Source organism: Aquarana catesbeiana, linkage group LG01 (assembly GCF_042186555.1).
Source record: "Aquarana catesbeiana isolate 2022-GZ linkage group LG01, ASM4218655v1, whole genome shotgun sequence".
Classification (NCBI taxonomy): Eukaryota; Metazoa; Chordata; class Amphibia; order Anura; family Ranidae; genus Aquarana; species Aquarana catesbeiana.
The window spans coordinates 855,168,745-855,187,789 of record NC_133324.1 but is presented as its reverse complement, the minus strand read 5'-3'; positions in this window follow the sequence as shown (position 1 = coordinate 855,187,789).

Sequence of the window (19,045 nt, the reverse complement as noted above, 5' to 3'; positions counted from 1 at the left end):
TACTTTCCATTTTGTTAATTGACACTTCTATTTCTGCAAGCATTCTTTATTTATAGCACTTTTTTCACACCTGCCCAAAACTTTTGCACAGTAGTGTATATGTAATATATTGCATTTTTGTATTTGGATTTAATACATCTTTAATTCCTTCTATTGTAATAACATTGACCACCACGGTTCAATTTATATTAGTTTTATAACAGTATCATATTTACATATCCAAGTTGCCTTTAAGCATGATGGATTTTTAAACATCAGATCTGCAGGAAATTGTCCATGGAAATTTAAAATGTTGGCAGCCATGCTCCTGTCATTTGCGTAGACAAGGAATTCCCCTATCTACTGCAGATTCCAGCCCAATCTTTATGAAATGCAGTAATAAGTACACTAATGATTTCATGAGTGTAGAGGGACTACTGTGTACATTGGGCAAGATTCTTCCTGTGCTTTTATTTAGAACCCAGACAGGAAACATTGCTTTAATCTCACTTCTGCTAAGAAAGGAAATGTTTTGCTGCAGCTGATTCAAGGCCCTGTTTCACCTACAGACGCTGAATAGCTCAGTGGAAAGTATTATGATGTTCATATTCATATGGCGCAGATTTCATTTACATGGCTCAATATGTGATCTTAAGTATAAAGATATAAAAATTAATAATTTTGCACGCTAAATATTATTATTATTATTATTATTATACAGGATCTATATAGCACCGACAGTTTGTGCAGCGCTTTACAACGCTTTAAATATCCTATTGTCATTATGCACACATGCAGCCAAAGTTCCCATATGATATCAAGGATATTGTGACCTCATGCACTGTCAGTGTACCCATATACAGTAACTGCTTTCCCTGTCAGCATCAAGATACTCATTGACCCTCAGTTCACACCTATGGGTTTTTTTAGTGTGTTTTGCGTTTTTCAGAAACGCAATACAGTTGTTAATTTAACATGGTTTCCTATAGATCTAGTTCACATCTGTGGAGATTGCATTTTGCGCGTAATAGACTTCAATGGACCCGCACCAAAAACAAAAAGTATTGCCTTTTTTTAAAGCTTTTATTTTGGCTAATTGGAAAGTACTATATGACAGTTCTGTTCATGGAGTGCGACTTTGATGCAACTGTGATGAGACTTTACACTCTCTAGCACTCAAGAAGCATCAAATTCACATCAAAGTAGTTAGGAACCTTTATGTGTCCAAAGTCACATGTTAAAGTGCTGCTAAACCCACAACAGTAAAATCAGTCTGTATATGCAGTAAAGCAGGGTGGATATAAATCAATGATGTTATTTTTTTTTTAAATAAAAAAAAAAAACAGATTTTTTGGATTTAAATCAGATTTGTTTTATTTAACCACTTAAGGACTGAGCCTCTTTATGAGATTTGTTGTTTAAAAGTTAAAAACATGGTTTTTTGCTAGAAAATTACTTAGAACCCCCAAACATTATACATTTTATTTTCTAACACCCTAGAGAATAAAATGGCGGTCGTTGCAATACTTTCTGTCACACCGTATTTGCGCAGCGGTCTTACAAGCGCACTTTTTTTTAAAAAAAATACACTTTTTTGAATTAAAAAATAAGACAACAGTAAAGTTAGCCCAATATTTTTTATATTGTGAAAGATAATGTTATGCCGAGTAAATTGATACCCAACATGTCACGCTTCAAAATTGCGCCCGCTCGTGGAAAGGCGACAAACTTTTACCCTTAAAAATCTCCATAGGCGACGTTTAAAAAATTCTACAGTTTGCATGTTTTGAGTTACAGAGGAGTTCTAGGACTAGAATTATTGCTCTTGCTCTACCAGTCGCGGCTATACATCACATGTGTGGTTTGAACATCGTTTTCATATGCGGGCCCTACTCAGGTATGCGTTCGCTTCTGCGAGCGAGCTCGTCGGAACGGGGCGCGTTTAAAAAATTTTAATTTTTTTTTCTTTATTTATTTTACCTTTTATTTTTTATTTTTACACTGTTTTTATAAAAAAAAAAAAAAAATTGTCACTTTTATTCCTATTACAAGGAATGCAAACATCCATTGTAATAGAAAAAAAGCATGACAGGTCCTCTTAAATATGAGATCTGGGATCAAAAAGATCTCAGATCTCATATTTACACTAAAATGCAATAAAAAAAAAATTTTGTCATTTAAAAAAATAATTTAAAAAAATGGCCCTTTAAGAGCTGTGGGCGGAAGCGATGTTTTGACGTCGCTTCCGCCCTGCATTGTTATTGGGATGGGTGGGGACCATCTTCCCCCCAGTCGTCTCCATACCCAGCAAGTGACCGGACCCGATCGCCTCCGCCGCTACCAACGGCTCTAGTATGCGGCAGAGGGCACCGGAGCGCGGCTGGAGGGGGGGGGCCTCTCCCATTGCCGATAAAAGTGATCTTGCGGCGATTTGCCGCAGAGACCACTTTTGTCTTGTCTGAAGAAGAGGATACTGGGGTTATGGCAGTTAGCTGCTGCCATAACAACAATATCCTCCTTCAAACAGCCGACGTAAAACTGCGGCAGGTGGTCCGTAAGTGGTTAAATCGATTTTTTTGATTTTTATCAAATTTATTTTAATAAAATGATTTTAGAGTAAAAAAGGTGGAGATAGAGAGCAGCAGGATTAACCAGGTTTTTTTTGCAGAATACAGAAAATGAATCTCATAGTGACTGAGTGAGTATGCACAGCATGTAATACATCATTTATTGATAGTTTTTTTAAGATGTGGGTTTAGTGACACTTTAAAATTGGAGAAAAGTAAATTTACCACAGAAACGTTGGCCACCATGGATGCATGTGTGGGCATTAAAATTCACTCTTCTTGCTGTTGCACATAGATTAAGTTTAATTATATGAACAAACTGAACAAAAATTCTGATTGGTTGCTAAAGCGGGAGTCCGGCGACCAATCTTTTTTTTTTTTTAGGTCATTGAGACACTTTGCTAATCCCAAAATAATACTCACAGTTTGGGTGTAATATTTCCGCCTCTGTCTGTTTTCGTACTGAAGAATAACTTAAAAAATGTGATGCTGGCTGTTTCCATCTTGCTTGTGGGTATGTGAAGCCCACAAGCATTGATTTCCTGGATGCGGTGAATGCTGTTCATTCACAGCTTGTTCAGGCGCATGATCATTGTTTCCACACTGAATCTTGGGAAGCCTGACATTAAGCTCCCAGGAGACAGTGCGGCGCCGGGGAAAGGCAATAAACACGCCTACTCCCATGGGAGGAGAGACAGGAAGTGCCACAATAAAGTACAATATAAAGGTAATTACAGCGATAAAAAAAATTTCGTGCGGCATTTGAACATCTATGCAATTAACTGAAGGGGGTAAGATTAAGTTAAAAATTTGAGTGGAACCCCGCTTAATGACAGCAATACTTTTCTGCTTATTTTCTTTTGTCCAGTTTTAATTAATATTACTTTTACAGCATTCATAGTCTGCAATGAAGGAAGGACATTATACTGAAAAGAACAACTGTCTTTAAACTGTATTTACCAAATCGTATACTTTAGTTGTGTAACAATTACTGGAAGCGCAGATTTGGATATCAGGAAATTTCTTCTTCCTATCATACTTCAGTATGAGGCCATGTGCACGTAATTCTTAAGCTTGGCTTGCTTGCTCTCTGGTTCCCTGGTTTATAGCACCTACACCTTCTCTATTCCTCTCTGAGGGCCATCTTTTCACTTGTTTTAGCCTATGTTCTCTATGTCTCTCATTCATATGCCCCAAGAAGTACGTCTGAGAGGTCCAAACGGTACCTCTGTTTTTGAAAGGGTCAGTCCATCTAAAACTGATATTTCACCACTTGATAGATGTTGGAGCCGTAAACCACTTAACTATTTTTTTTTAGGGATGAGCTTAAAGTATTTTTCTTTTTTGCAGCCAAATTGGGTTAACACTTACCTCATGTTTGTTATATGTCCCTATTCACATAGCATAACTTAAAGTAGCACTCCACCTAAAAGGGAAGCCCTACTTATCTGCCTCCTTCCTCCCATCCGCTGCCACATTTGGCACCTTTTTGGGGGGAGGAGGAGCAGGTACCTGGTTTTGACAGGTACCCTCTCCCACTTCTGGCTCACTTCGCCGTGGCCAAGTGAGCTGGAAGTTTGGCCCCCTCCTCTTTCCGCTCCCCGCAGCCGTCCCATTGAGAAAGTGCAGCTTTTCCAATTAAGCTTTTACAAACAAAAAAAATGGAAGCAGATTGGTTTTTATGAAGAGCTGCCCAAGATTTAGCATTCTCCACTCCTGGCTTCCCCTAGCAAGGCAGGAGTGTAGAAACACATCAAGGAAGGTTTAATCCCAGGTGGAAACGTTGTATGCAGTCACTTTGTTGACAATTAATAAATACGACAAGGGAAGAGAGTGGAACGTGGCTGATACATTTGTTCATATTCCCTATGTGATGTACCAGTATGTCACTAGATAGGAAGGGTGATATCTTGGTCATTGCTGCAGCTGCAGCAATGACCAAAATATAATTTTTTTCAGCCGGTGATTCCTTTTACTGTAAAAGTACTCCTAGCGGCTAAAGTGCCCCTGGATTTGTTTTACAGGCAGTGGAAGTGTGCCCCACCCCCTCCCTCCGCCACCTCCTTTACCATGCTCTCCTGAGTGATCATGTAACCCAGTTAAGATTTGACTGGCTTCTGGGACACAGTGAGAGGAATTGATGTTGTTTCTCCCACTGTGTGATGTCAGAAACTGGAAGTGATTTTGTTAGTTCCGGTTTTGGTTCTTATTTACAGTGCCTTGAAAAAGTATTCTTACCCCTTGAAATTTTCCACATTTTGCCATGTTACAACCAAAAACATAAATTTATTTTATTGGGATTTTATATGAAAGACCAACACAAAGTGGCACATAATTGTGAAGTGGAAGGAAAATGATAAATGGTTTTCCAAACTTTTTACAAATAAATATCTGAAAAGTGTGGCATGCATTTGTATTCAGCCCCCCTGAGTCAATACTTTGTAGAACCTCCTTTCACTGCAATTACAGATGCAAGTTTTTTTGGGGATGTCTCTACCAGCTTTGCACATCTAGAGAGTGACATTTTTGCCCATTCTTCTTTGCAAAATAGCTCAAGCTCTGTCAGATTGGATGAAGAGCATCTGTGAACAGAAATTTTCAAGTCTTGCCACAGATTCTCAATTGGATTTAGGTCTAGATTTTGACTGGGCCGTTCTAACACATTTATGAAGTGCACAACTAATAGTTGTCCTGTGGACAGATTCTCCTACCTGAGCTGTGGACCTCTGCAGCTCCTCCAGAGTTACCATGGGCCTTTGGCTGCTTCTCTGATTAATGCTCTCCTTGCCCGGCTGGTCAGTTTAGGTGGACGGCCATGTCTTGGTAGGTTTGCAGTTGTGCCATACTCTTTCCATTTTCGTATGATGGATTGAACAGTGCTCCGTGAGATGTTCAAAGCTTGGGATATTTTTTTAAATCCTAATCCTGCTTTAAACTTCTCCACAACTTTATCCCTGACCTGTCTGGTGTGTTCCTTGGCCTTCATGATGCTGTTTGTTCACTAAGGTTCTCTAACAAACCTCTGAGGGCTTTCACAGAACAGCTGTATTTATACTGAGATTGCATTATACACAGATGGGCTCTATTTACTAATTGGGTGACTTCTGAAAGAAATTGATTCCACTAGATTCTAGTTAGGGGTGTCAGAATAAAGGGGGCTGAATACAAATGCACGCAACACTTTTCAGATATTTATTTGTAAAAAATGTTGAAAACTATTTGTCATTTTCTTCACAATTATGTGCCACTTTGTGTTGGTCTATCACATAAAATCCCAATAAAATACATTTACATTTTTGATTGTAACATGACAAAATGTGGAATATTTCAAGGGGTATGAATACTTTTTCAAGGCACTGTACATGGTCATTGCCGGCCATGAAGCAGCTGATCAGACCGATCAGTGTCTGATCTTCTGCAGAGGACCTGTCACGACCCATGCTATGTTGCTTATCCCTTCTGGTAGCAATAAAGCTGTTCAGAAAAAATTTAAGAGACAGCATAAAAATATTTTTTTTTAAATAAAACAAATAATAACATTTAAAAAACATTAGCCGCTTGCTGACCAGCCGCCGTCATTATGCTGCGACAGGTTGACACGATCCCGCGAGCCATCGTGGCTATATGTCGGCTACTTTAAGCGGCATAGCAGGCGTGTGCCTGCTGCACTGCAGGGGTGCCGATGCTCATGGCCGATGGTCGCAATGACCGCTGGCCATGAGCGATCACGGGCACGAGAGGCAGAACAGGAACGTGTGTGTGTAGACATACAAATCCCTGTTCTGTTCTGTGAGGAGAGACAGATCTAATAGCTAGGAATCAGATCTGTCATTTCCTCTAGGTCAGTCCCCTCCCCCTACAGTTAGAAACATACACATGGAACACAGTTAACCCCCTTAATCACCCCTTAGTATTAACCCCTTCCCTGCCAGTGACATTTTTACAGTTATCAGTGCATTTTTATAACAATAATGACAACGATCCCAAAAAAGTATCAAAAGTGTCCAATGTGTCCATATTGTCGAAGTGTTGATAAAAATCGCAGATTGCCGCCATTACTAGTAAAAAATATAATAATAATAAAAATGCTATAAATCTATCCCCTATTTTGTAGATATAACTTTTGCGTAAACCAATCAATATACGCTTATTGTGATTTTTATTACCAAAAATACGTAGAAGAATACATATCGGCCTAAACTGAGAAAAAATTTGCTTTTTTTTTTTTTAAAAAAAGGGGATATTTATTATAGCAAAAATTACAAAGTATTGTGTTTTTTTTTTTTTTTAAATTGTCGCTCTTTTTTATTTATAGCGCAGAAAATAAAAACCGCAGAGATGATCAAATACCACCAAAAGAAAGCTCTATTTGTGGTAAAAAAAGGAAATAAATTTTGTTTGGGTGCAGCATCGCACGACCGCGCAATTGTCAGTTAAAGCGACGCAGTGCCAAATCGCAAAAAATGGCCTGGTCATTCAACAGCCAAATCTTCCGGGGCTGAAGTGGTTAAAGCGCCCACGTCCCCGCAGGCTTATGCGCAAATGAGAACGCATGTGTCAGACCAGCACACATATGTAAACAGCAATCGCACCACACATGTGAGGTATTTCCGTGAATGTCAAAGTGAGAACAAAAATTCTATCACTAGACCCCTTGTGTAATGCTAAACGGGTAACCTGTAAAGGCTTTAAAAGTGTTGTCTATGGAGATTTTTAGGTACCATTGTTTGGTGCCGTTCCACAGGAATACACAATTTTAAAGTGTGACATGTTTGGTATCTAGTTACTCAGCATAACATCATCTTTTATATTTTACCATCATATTTTAAAATTGTGTTTATATGCATTCATATTCATTAACGTGTGTTTTTACCAAAAAATTTGCGTTTGAAAAGCTGCTGCGCACATATCATGTGACATAAAAATATGCAACACCCACCATTTTATTCTATATATAATGTTTGGGGGTTCTAAGTAGTTTTCTAGCAAAAAAAAGATGTTTTATACATGTAGGAGAGAGATGTCAGAATTGGCCGGGACTGGAAGTAGTTACTATCCTTTTAAAAGGGGTTCCCACTTCCCTTTTGGATTCTTCATTCATTTTATATTGTGGAGGATGCAACTGGAGAAGAACTTTTAAAGGTGGGTAGAGTATCCAAGGCCCAACATAGCCAAGAGCTTACACATCTAGCTAGAATATCACTTTTGGGTTAAGTTTAACTGACCCTTTAATAAATATTAGTGGATTTATTATACAATTCTACTTATCATTTAATATAATTTCACTTTGAGATTTGTTGAAGATAAATGTACACAATTAAACAGATCTGAAGAAGTATGATAATAATTTAAAAAGGCACTGTTGTCAGAATACATGTAACCCAATGACAGTGGGGTGGATTTACTAAATGTAAATAGACTCTGCACTTTGCACTCATTTTCCCCAGAACTTAGTGAATAGGGTGAAACTTCACTTTGTAAAGAATACCCAATCAGGTGCAAGGAAAAAAAGAAACAGCATTTTTGCTTGCACGTGATTGTATTATGGAAATCAGCAGAGCTTTACCACAAAGAACCATAAAGAAAACAGAGGGTGCACCAGCCTAGTGCATTATCGCCAGATATCTTTTAATAATAAATTACAATAATAAGTGATATACACACAAACCAACATAAGTAAAAGCTTGTCAGAACAGATGCAGCTTCATACTCTTAATACATCATATCACACATTGAAACAAGGTCCAACTGGCTAACACATTTCAAGGATCAAGTCCTTTTCCTCAGAGCCCAGGAGGAAGCGCCCCAGAACTGTGCAGGCAAACACACAGCAGCCAAGTTTTTATATTTTGCAAGCAAGCACTGACGGTTTTTAGAAAAAAAGACACCAAGCAGGTTTATAGCTACATGGCCTGCCACTTACCCTCTCCCAAAACATAAGGAATGCATCTCCACAGTCATTAATGAACATGGGGATAATAAGCTGATTTTATTAGCGTTAAGCCAGAGTACTATTAAAGGATCACCTAGAGCAACATGTTATATGTTACACCCATATTCAGGGTGGTTCCTCAGCCCGCACCTGCTGTCACAAGATAAAAACAGAATAGTTGTGCAATTCCCAACCTGTGCCCCGGGCCAGTCCACCCCTGCATTCATTCTTAATCCTTTTTCTTTCGCTATTGTATTAGTCTCTCTTATGTAATATCCTTATCCGTAAATATTTTTCTGTACCATTTTCCCTATATTTTAAGATCGTTAAGCCTTATCTCTAGATGTTCTCATTTATAACTATAGACTCCCTGTTCTTTGAAGAGGGACTACTATATTGTAGTTCTTCTGAAAAATCCCTGTCTGGCATGACAGTGTGAATTAACCACTTACCCACTGGGCACTTAAACCCGCTTACTAGCCAGACCAATTTTCAGCTTTTCGGTGCTCTCACATTTTGAATGACAATTACCTATATGAAATGTTTGTCCTTTTTTCACACAAATAGAGCTTTCTTTTGGTGGTATTTAATCGCCGCTGGGTTTTTGCGCTATAAAAGAAAAAAGACCGAAAATTTAGTAAAAGAATAACATTTTCTTCGTTTTTTATAAAATTTAGCAAATTAGTCATTTTTCTTCATATGTTTTGGCCAAAATTTTATACTGCTACATATCTTTGGTGAAAATAACCCAAATTGGTGTATATTATTTGGTCTTTGTGAAAGTTATAGAGTCCACAAGCTATGGTGCCAATCTCTGAAAATTGATCACACCTGATGCACTGACGGCCTTTCTCATTTCTTGAGACCCTAAGGCCACGTACACATGGGCAGGCTTTTCGACCGGACTTGTCCGACAGACTTTCCAGCAGACTTTCGACGGACTTTTGATGGACTTCCGACGGACTTTTTAACGGACTTGCCTACACACGATCACACCAAATTCCGACGGATTCGTACGTGATGACGTACACCGGACTAAAATAAGGAAGTTGATAGCCAGTAGCCAATAGCTGCCCTAGCGTCGGTTTTTGTCCGTCGGATTAGCATACAGACGAGGGGATTTCTGGGTCCGGCGGAGTTACGATGTAAAGATTTGAAGTATGTTCCAAATCTAAAGTCCGTCAGATTTGTGACTGGAAAAGTCCGCTGAAGGTCCGGTGAAGCCCACACACGATCGGATTGTTCGCCGGATTTGGTCTGTCGGCGTCCGTCGGACAAGTCCGGTCGAAAAGTCCGACCGTGTGTACGCTGCATAACAAGCCAGGAAAGTACAAATACCCCCCAAATGACCCATTTTTGGAAAGTAGACATTCCAAGTTATTTAGTTAGAGGCATGGTGAGTTTTTTTAAGTTGTAATTTTTTCCCACAATTCTTTGCAAAATCAAGATTTTTTTTCTTTTTTTTTTTTTTTTCCACAAAATTGTTATATTAGCAGGTTATTTCTCACACACAGCATATGCATAGCACAAATTACACCCCAAAACACATTCTACTATTCCTAGAGAGTATGGCAATACCACATGTGTGAGACTTTTACACACCGTGGCCACATACAGAGGCTTAACATGCAGGGAGCACCATCAGGTGTTCTTGGATCATAAATTACACATATAATTTCTTGACTACCTATTACACTTTTGAAGGCCCTGGAGAACCAGGACAATGGAAACGCCCCAAAAATGACCCCATTTTGGAAAGAAAACACCCCAATGTATAATCTATGAGGCATAATGAGTCTATTGAACATGTCATTTTTTTCTACAAGTTTTTGGAAAATGTGTAAAGAAAATGAAAATGCATTTTTTTTTACACAATGTTGTCCATTTATACAATGTTTCTAACACATAGCATGTACATACCAAAAATTACACCCCAAAATAGATTCTCCTACTCCTCCTGAGTATGGCGACATCACATGTGTGAGACTTTTACACAGCCTGGCCACATAGAGAGGCCCAACATGCAGGGAGCACCGTCAGGTGTTCTGGGGCATAAGTTCAAATCTAATTTGACTATCTATTACACTTTTGTGAGGTACTGTAGCGGCATGGATGAGAATTGATGTGGCATGAATGAGCATGAATGGGGATTGATGAGCTGTGGATGGGGATGGCTGAGTATGGATGGGATGACTGAGCATGAATGAGTATGGCTGAGTATGGCCGGGTATGGATGAGTATGGATGGGTACGGCTGAGTATGGCTGGGTAAAGATGGGATGGCTGGGTATGGCTGAGTATGGCTGGGTATGACTGAGTACCACTGGGTATGGATGGGATGGCTGGGTATGGCTGAGTATGGCTAGGTAGGACTGAGTATGGCTGGGTACAGCTGAATATGGCTGGGTATAGATGGAATTGCTGGGTACAGCTGAGTATGGCTGAGTATGGTTGAGTATGGCTGAGTATGGCTGGGTACGGCTGAGTATGGCTTGGTACAACTGAGTATGGCTGGGTACGGCTGAGTATGGCTGGGTACGGCTGAGTACAGCTGGGTATGGCTGAGTATGGCTGGGTACGGCTGAGTATTGCTGGGTATTGCTGGGTACGGCTGAGTATGGATTGGTATGGCTAGTTATGGATGGGGGTGGATGGGATGGCTGAGCATGGATGGATGGATGGATGAGTATTGTTGAGGATGGATGGCTGAGCATGGATGGATGGATGAGTATGCTGAGTATGGATGGCTGAGCATGGATGGATGGATGCGTATGCTGAGTATAAATGGCTGAGCATAGATGGATGGATGAGCATGCTGAGTATGGATGGCTGAGCATGGATAGATGGATTAGTATGCTGAGTATGGATGGGTATGCTTAGTATGGATGGCTGAGTATGCTGAGTATGGATGGCTGAGCATGGGTGGATAGATGAGTATGCTGAGTATGAATGGGTATGCTGAGTATGGATGGCTGAGCATGGATGGATGAGTATGCTGAGTATGGATGGGTGAGCATGGATGGATGGATAGGTATGCTGAGCATGGATGGCTGAGTATGCTGAGTATGGATGGGTGAGCATGGATGGATGAGTATGGATGGGTATGCTAAGTATGGATGGATGGCTGGCTGGAATGGGCACAGAGCAGTGATGTGGGCTGGATCTATAGTGTCAACGATCTCCCCCCTCTCTCCTCGCACTGTACCGATCGGTACAGAGAGGGGAGAGAGGAACCAGATGTGACGCTGGTTTGTTTACAAGTGATTGCTCCGCTTGACGAAGCCCTCATGTGGTAAACAGCCGCTATCAGCTATCGGCCGCTATCCAGAGGACCCAGCGGTCACGGATATTCCGGGGTGCGCGCCAGATTCTGGGAGGACCTCAATATACACCCTCCCAGAGTTATCAAACCGCCCTGTAGCCGTCATTCGGCTATGGGCCAGTTGGTAAGTGGTCAAAGTCAGAATTGTTAACGTTATGTTATTGCAAATGATTCATGTTTATGATAAAACACGAAATTGTAGTTGTTTTGGTGTGCAACGGGTTAGCTGTGTAGTTAAAGTGTTTTGTAACCCTAAAAAAAAAAAAAATAAGGTCCTATTCCTTTAAGGCATGAAAAACACCACAGTTTGCTGTGCAATGCTCCTCTTCCTAACTGATATAAACCTGGTTAATCCTGCCAGTTCCTGTGTCCCCCTGCCTCTGATGACCACGATAATCATGGCTGCTGAGCCCTAATTACCGTAGTCAGGTTATGTGCCTCGTCATCCACAGCTCTTGTCTATCTCCCCACCCCTCCTGCCTCTATTTAGCTGCATAATGCAACACATATCAATGTATCCCATGTAGATATGCAGCCATTAACAATAGTGTATGTGTTTGTAAGAAATGAAAAGGCTAAATACCATTTCTGACACCGCAGCTGTTCAATCACGTAATTCCCCTGTGCTGGCCCCTGTTCTGTAAAAAAAAAAAAAACTCGTCAAAATCTCCAATTACGTCACTTCCGGTTTCTCTCCAGCAACAGTAATTAGAGATTTTGACGACATGCCTGTTTACACAAAACACAGCCACCATATACACTACAGTAGACAATATAAAGGGTGGGCATTGTTAGTCCGCCCACTAGTAACTAACAAGATGGCCGCTTCCAAGCAGGCGATGACTTTTTACCGCTTAGCCATTGCATCAATACAGCCAACTCATACTTTAGTCTATAGGCTGGCTGTGTTCTGTGAAAAGAGGAACTTTGTCAAAATCTGCAATTACTGTTGCTGGAGAGAAACCAGAAGTGACATGATTGGAGATTTTGCCGAGTTGGCTCGTTTAACAGAACACTGGGCTCGATCTAGGAGAGAAGCAGGAAGGGTCGGAGATCCCCCTGCGATATCACCTGGCCAGCAGAGGGGAATCTCCACCCCTCCTGCTTCTCTCCATGGGTCAAGGCCGGCCAGCACAGGGGGATCATGTGACCACACGCAGCACAAAAGCTATTTAGCCTTTTAATTTCTAACAAACACTTACTCTATTGTTAACGGCTGCATATCTGCATGGCATACATGTAAAGTCACATAGTGACTTTACAGACACTTTAATTGAGCCCAGTGTCGATCACTCTAACATGTGGTCCCTTGAGCTAGAAAATCTTTGTGCAGGGTAAAGCCAAGAGTATCATTGTCACGTATTTGTATGTTTACCCTGCATTCATCACAGTCTGTATCTTCGACTGCACGCTGTGGTTTGAGGCCACTGGCTTCAAGCCAGTTTAGATGCCATGTAGTATGACCACATATAATTTGTTTTCTAATGTTTTTGTGCTTGGTACATACTGTATGTCAGACCAGCCTTTTTTCAACCAGGGTGCCATGGCACCCTGTGGTGCCTTGGCAAAATGCCTACATTTTGCCCCAAATTGTCCAAATTTTTGCAGCATTACAACTCTGGGCACCTTACAAGCTAGCTGCCAGCATCCTAAAAAATGGTAAAATAATAGGTTGATAAAGAGGATGTCGGGTGTCTGAGCATGTCCTTGTTTGCCCTCCCCTGCCCCTTTCTGTCAGCACTGGGGTCATTAGCTGAATGAAGGAGAGAAATTGAGGGGGAAGATAAGTCCTGGAATACTCCTTTGTAAAAGTAAATCACCTCTAATGCTCGCTGTCCTACATGTGTGAATGCTAGGCTGGTTTCACACGAACTGTTAGATCAGGTCTGCCTGTCAGTTTTTCAGACGGACCCGATCGGACAATCCATAGCTCTCTATAGAGCTGCGGATATCAGTGGACCGCCAGCATCTGATCTGATCCTGTCCAACAAAAACAGTGGATTGCATCGGATGAAAACAGACAGGCGGTCCGTTTCCACCCAACAGCCCCATAGAGAACAGCGGGGGCTGTGCCTGTTTCCACTCTGCGTAGGACCTGTCATTCGTCTGTTCAGTGGGTAGATCCCCTGCTGAGCAGGCAGATGTGTTTTACGGAGAACGCGCACGTGAAACCAGCCTTAAGCCTCGTACACACTAACCAGCGGGTTGAACAAAAAATATACCTGACAGTTTAGGTCAGAGTCGCTGTGCAAACAATCCAATGTTAGTACAGCGATCTCCCCTGCTGTGCTATTGTGTTCTGACAGGGGGATAGCTGGGGATGGATATTGGCTGAGAGCATAGATGGGGAGCCGGTCGGCAGACCTTTTTTCAGTCATGAGCCTTTGAACGGCTGGCTTCTGTCAGACCGGCTGCAATACACATGGGCCAAATGTCGGTTTCTATTGAACCGGCCGACATTCAGCCCATGTGTACTAGGCTTTAGTTTAAGTTTTTACATTTTAGAATAGGGCACCTCGAGATTGTGCAGAATTTTAAAGGGTGCCGTGACTGAAAAAATGTTGAGAAACACTGTGTTAGATAATAATATTCATATGAAAATGAATAAACTGATAGTCCATATTTATGATATAAACTAGGGTAATGCCTACTTTGAACACTGCCTAGCTATCATTTTCATTATTATTATTATTATATAGGATTTATATAGTGCCAACAGTTTGCGCAGTGCTTTACAACATGAGGGCAGACAGTACAGTTACAATACAATTCAATACAGTAGGAATCAGAGGGCCCTGCTCGTTAGAGCTTACAATCTAAGAAGGAATTTCATGAGAACCTTTTGGCCCTGCACATTCCCCAGTCTTTTGTATGCAGCAACTGAAACATTATTGGGATACTTCATTTTTTTTTATTTTGTATTTATATTGGTTTTCTTACAGCTGTGCTGATTTCATGGATTATTCCAATGCAACACCTGCCACTGCCAGCCCACTGCTGGTATCTGTAAGATGCCAAGAATGGAGTCGGATGATAGGACGGGGTAACTCCAGAACACATGCACAAGAGTCACGTCATCAGTGGCCATCCAATGATCAAGGAAAGAAAATGCTAAGAAGCAGCAGAGAAGATGGAGGCAGCAGTGGATGGAGCACTGAAATGAATTGCAGAGTTTTGATCACCAGACGTTAAAGACAGAGGTATTCTTGCCTGTTATGGAAAAAACTATCACTGCTAAGCCATGCTACAATCCTGCTTTAATATAACCAACCTTATCAGTTGTGCTACTTTATTAAAAACATGGTTTCCATATAGAGTTTGTAATTATACATGCACAAGGAGGCAGCATTTTCTATTTTTTTTTTTTTAATAAAGAGTCAAATACAAAAGATAAGGAAAATAAACACATGGAGAAACAAGCTGTAGACAGTATTTCTTATAAATACAGTTCTTACGCCAAGTACAATATGAGTCATCAAAATACAACTGAAGTAGATTTGCTTTCTTGTTTCCAAGGAAAAAAAAGAAGAAAAATTGTCTAGGAATGACATAGATATTAGGTTAGAAATATAAGAATCAGTGAGTGAAGGTACAGTAGGGTTGGAAAGACTGTGATAACCCCAGACTGAGTAGAATATTTTATTAAATGACTAAAGAATACACCAATATAGTTAAATAAGGAAGGTTACTGTCAGAAACCATGAAATCAGGCCAAGACAGAAGTACAGTTAAATCACACTTGTTTAATAATAAAAGTAAAAAGAACAAACGTAGTCAAAACATAGCCAAAGTTCAGTAACCGGAACAGATAGTCAGCCAAGCCAGAAGTCAGGGATCAATGTAGTGGAACAGCAAGCAGGAACTGGAGCCTGAAGGGATGTCGGCAAAGCAAGTCTTGAACAGGATCGCAGGAGATAGTTACTGTGATGTTGACCAAGGCGAAGGCAGAGATCCTCTGGACTGGACAGCTTAATTAGGCAGGACTGATGAGCAGGATATCATCAACAGCTGAGTAACTGTGGAGAGATAGGAGCTGGCAATTAGTCGACAGCTGAGCGGCCAGCTCAAAGAAGGAAGGACTGAGCCCATTCCTGACAGTTACCTATAGAAATAATCAGGCCCCTGGACCAAAGGATCATGACACTTTTAGGATTTACCTTTTGAGAACATGTTATATGCATGCATGGAGACTCAAGTGGCTAAGGCCCTTTTATACCAGATTTTCTGCTGTTAACAAAGAGGCAATTCCTCAGTGAGTGTGAGCTAGGACATGAAGAGTAATTGAGCTGAGTAGCCAAAGATAATTGCCTGGGGGAACCAACCCATAGCTGAACATTAATACCAGAGTGTAAATGAGCTGGAAAAGGGCTGTGTAATGCCCCGTACACACGATAGGACTTTCCGACAAAACCGTGGATTTTTTCCGAAGGAAGTTGGCTCAAACTTGTCTTGCATACAAACGGTCACACAAATGTTGTCGGAAATTCCGAACGTCAAGAACGCGGTGACGTACAACACATACGACGAGCCAAGAAAAATGAAGTTCAGTCAGTGCGGCTCTTCTGCTTGATTCCGAGCATGCGCAGACTTTTGTGCGTCGGACTTGTGTACACACGCTCTGAATTTCCGACAACAAGTTTTGTTTTTAGAAAATTTGAGAACCTGCTCCCAAACATTTGTTGGCAGAAAGTCCGACAGCAACAGTGCCAAGGTTACCTGCCTTGTTTCTTCTTGCTACCAGAACAACAACTTTCCTGCTTGAGGTTTCAACCCTCCGCAATTTTGATTACCTTGGCAGAGGCCTTTTCCCGACATTAATGGCCATAGACCTTTATATCCCAAGAAAGGAATGTCCACACAAAAAGTTAGGATTTACACACTTTACTGATGTTACTTTAAAAATGGCATTACAGTCATATCACATAGATATACTATCCAGGGTCACTTGATAGCATTTTGTCAATACCATATAGTGGATGAACTGTAGCACTCAGTGGCTTGTGTACCCTTTTTTTCTCCCAGGTCCTCCAGGGGAATAGCCTCACTCATGGAACACTTGGAACAATAGGCCTTTTGCAACCTGCTCTAGCCTACATCATCATAAGAGTCAGGATGACTACAGCCGGGTCCTCTGAGTGTCTACCTCCCCCTGACATCCGGCCCTGTCCAGGGCCTCCACTTGCTGACTACATCTGCCTGATAGTAGACTATGCAAGAAAGTACATACTCATGACTGGTACACCCTAAAATTACTATATGGACAAAAATAATTGGGGAATTATGGACTTTCATGGTACCACCATAGACATTAAAAGTTTAAAAACAATATACTTATTTGCGTTACAAAAAGTATAAAAAATGTAAACAGATAACATTCCCAATAAAACAATCACATTGATATTTCTCTCAAAACTTGACTAATAAAACTGGGATGGCACTAGTGAGAAGAACGGGATTGTACCACCTGATCCATAGTGCTCACTAGTGCCATTCCATCAGTATTATTATTTTTGAGAGAAATATCTATGTGATTGTTTTTCTGGGCATGTTTTCTGTTTACATTTTATATACTTTTTGTAACGCAAATAAATATATAGTTTTTTTACATCTGCCTGATGATGTCTGGCTCCCAGTCCCTGCTGTCTCAGATCTGCTTCCAGCTTGGCTTATATGTGGGCACTGACTCACCCATTACATCACTATGGGAGGGCTTTAGCTAAAAGGGACCTAGCACCTGATGACACTATTCTCTGTAACCAGACACTATTCTGGAACAGAGGCATCTAGTGGCAGACTAGCTGACTGCACCTGCTTACAAGAGTTTCAACAGTCAGAGAAAACACAAAAGTGAAAGTTGGATAGAAAAATAATAGAAGATCTTCACAGTAGTATAAATAAGACATGCCACACCAGGTCCGGAGCTGCTCTGTGCAAAACCACTGCACAGAGCAGGTAAGTATAACATGTTTGTTATTTTTTTTAACAAAGCTTTAATATCACTTTTACCTCTCTGACCCCTGTTTCTTGACAGCTCAATCAAGCTTTATAAATTCTGGACTTTGAACAAATGTAGAGAAGAGAAGATTGCAGATAAACGGGTACAACTTATGTAGGAGGATTTGTTTCATCTCTGTATATCACCCAAGGCCAGTCAATTCACTGGGTATATGTAAAGGTTTACAACTACTTTAACATTTCTGACATTGTTTTTTATGACTGCACCTGCCACCCTGTTCCAGTGACAACTGTTGCCCTGATTTTTGTACAGGTGTCACAGGGACAGGAATGAGGGAAAATCTCCCTAGTGGGGTCAGAGAAAGTAATAAAAACCTGACAGAAATTTGAGCTCCGCCAGGGTTGATTCGTAATAAAAATAAATTGTCTTGATTTGGCCTTTACCTTGTACTGTATATTGTGAATGTTCAAAGTATGAGACTAGAGGACAGCATTCAAGGCTTTTCCCATAGATTTGCTGCACTAGGCCCACTTATAAAGTTTTTTTACACAAGATTCCCACAGCTTTTTCCCACGACTCACACGTTTTTTTTTTTAATTGGATTCAACTGTTAAAATGTGAGAATCCTGGGAGTAAGTTGTGTGAAAACATTTATAAATAGATCCCTAGGTCATGTGCTATAATCTTACTAGATAGAAAATATATAACTTTTATCAGCTAATGTGCACTTCCTATGTGTCCCGTCCGCACTGCGACGCAGCCTAGAGGTGGAGTCAGGTGAGCTGCAGTAAAATGCAGACATGTAGCATCTTACCACAGCGCACAGATAGGCGCCACATGTCACCGCAATGCACCATGCTGCAAAGACATGAGTGAAGCGTCTCTCTGTGCATATCAAATACATTTTAAAAAAAGTAAACAGTGTGATGTGCTGAAACGCGTACCACACCACTCCCTCACTGCAGCTCACTGCAGCCAAAAAGAGAATGCTGCACCCACCCTAAAATGGTGTTAGTAGCATGGTTTACAACCCCTTTAACTGAACAAGCTGAAGTTAGAAGCTGATTGGCTGCCTGTCATGCACAGCTGCACCAGTTTTTGCATGCTCCGGTTTTAGTAAATCCACCTCAAAGTATTCTCCAGCTTTTGCTGCATATTAAAACTGGGTCTGTGATTCAGAAATATTTATGCCAAAGCAAGTTGGCCAGGTAACCAGCATTTACAGAATAAGATCAGTCATGGCAATTCTCATCCAGTGTCAGAAAAATGCAGTTCACCGCACTGCGCATG